Source organism: Bombus impatiens, unplaced genomic scaffold, assembly GCF_000188095.3.
Source record: "Bombus impatiens unplaced genomic scaffold, BIMP_2.2 scf_0072, whole genome shotgun sequence".
NCBI lineage: Eukaryota > Metazoa > Arthropoda > Insecta > Hymenoptera > Apidae > Bombus > Bombus impatiens.
In genome coordinates, this window is record NT_176491.1 from 96,918 (window position 1) to 99,035 (window position 2,118).

The 2,118-nt window shown below is 38.7% G+C and overlaps 1 non-coding gene across 1 annotated transcript; it reads left to right on the forward strand.

Moving 5' to 3' along the window:
- Nucleotides 1-1,787: 1,787 nt before the first annotated feature.
- Nucleotides 1,788-1,906, forward strand: LOC112214084. Its single transcript, XR_002948010.1, has one exon. It is a non-coding gene; the product is annotated as a 5S ribosomal RNA (ribosomal RNA).
- The last annotated feature ends 212 nt before the right edge of the window (nucleotides 1,907-2,118 follow it).

Consider the following 2,118-nt stretch of genomic DNA (forward strand, 5'->3'; position numbering starts at 1 on the left):
GGGGGGCTGTGTGATTTTGGGAAGGAGTGGGAGAGGGTGGAGCTGTGGGATTTTGGGAAGGGGCGAAAGTGGGCGGACGGGGAGAGGAAAGGAGGGGTGTCCTGTAGAATTATTTACAATATTTACAATGTTTACAATATTTACACTATTTTACACGGTAGGAGATTTGAGCGTTGTCGCTTTGAGGCTCTTTCTCTTGTTACTTTCTTTTATTATGGTTCCGGTATCCACCAATATTTTTTAATGCTTTTTCTGTGATAGTCTTCTGCGTCTTTTTGGGGAAGGGCCATGTTGTATCTACACCTAGTGTCTACGGTCTGTCCGTTTAAGCTTTTCTCGTAGAGTGTTGTTTTAATCGCTATTTTTCTTTTTATATGGTAGATTATTGGGATATTGTTTTGGTCTTAGAGATAGTTTCTTTCGTCTAGGTATAAAAATGTTTCGTTTGGAAATAAGCAACCGAAGATTAAACTATTTTCTTTTATCTTTGCAGCTTGCGCGAACTGGTTTCTTGTTAGTTTTAAGATGTGGCAGTCGATGACAGTTGGCTAAGTCGTAGATTCTTTTATTTTTAACGTATTTTTTGAATCCGTTGTGTTTGGATGTACTCAGGCAAGTACTCAGGCAAGTCCTGATGCATTTTCTTTCGAATATGCGAATTTTTTCCATTACGGAAGCTGATATGTTGTACCAGATGAGACCAGGTTATAATCGGTCTGATTAGTGCTTGGTAGCACAGAATTTTTACTTTGCTGTTGAGGAGTTTGGAGTAGAATAATCTTTTTGTTTTCCAGAATGCTTTGCTGGCTTTGGAGAGTTGAATTTCGATGTGCTGCTTGTAGTTTAATTTTTCGTCTATATTTACGCCTAGATATTTTACGTAGTTTTTGTGTGGTATGAGCTTCCCTTCGTTTGCTTTTTCTCTTAGTTGAAATTGTTTACAGTGTTCTCTTTCTATTGGACCGATTTCACTTGATTTGAGTCTAAACAGTATGGTTTCGCATTTGCTTGCATTGATTTTTAGTTTCCATGTATAATAGTAATCGTTAATTTTGCCAAAAGGTTCTTGGAGTTCTGTTCTTATTGTTTTGGTTTTGCGGCCTGTTACGTAGATGATTAGGTCATCTGCGAAGGCTATGACTACTTTTTAAGTATGCACGTACTTACATGATGGAACTTCACGATCCATTGTCTGGGAAACGAAGCCAGGAAAAATTTTATATATCTGAATGGACGTCTCATAATACCATTTATCCTCATGCATACATGTATGTTTTCTTAAATATTTGTAGAGGTTTATCTGTAGAGGGCGGTTGGTCGGCGAGGTTTAATGTGCGAGATTGCTCGTTGTTGAAACTGTCGTTTAAATATATTTAAAATGATAAATTAGTATACAGATAATGCTCGCAAAGACGCTCGTACTAACCGATTCGCTAAGGCAGTGTATAAGTCGTAAAATAGGATCGTTATTGACTCGTTAATTAGATCGCTGATAACTGGTTGATAACTGATCGACAACTGACTGTAACTTCTTTCCTTGCGATCGCGTCCGTTTATTTATACTGGTCGAGGGAAAACCGGAAAATTCGAATTCGTCTACGTTTGACGGTTGTATGTAGCGGCGACATTCTTTTGCCCGGAGTTTATTTGTTCTTACATTACTTGTAACCTAACGGTCTTGATACTTCGAGGCAAAACAACAACATGATTTGGATTATTCTCTAAATCATGTGCCCCTATATATTTTATCTATTGTATAACATGAAATAACAAAATTGATTACTTCAGCCAACGCCCATACCGCGTTGAAAGTACTCGTTCTCGTCCGATCACGAAAGTCAAGCAGCGCTGGGCACGGTTGGTACTTAGATGGGTGACCGCTTGGGAACTCCGTGTGGTGTTGGCTCTTTTTGCTTTTCTTAACATTTAGCCAAGCGAACCATCGCATCTCCCCTCCCTGTAAAGAACATCGCTGTGCGACCGAACGGGGAGATCTCCCAGTTTTGACTTTAGCAAAACGTTTTCTTTTTCGTTGTTATTGTTATTATAAGTTATTGTTTGCCTGGAATTGTTCCCAATTAATTACGACTCTTTTTCTGCTTCTATAAAGCTATTAGC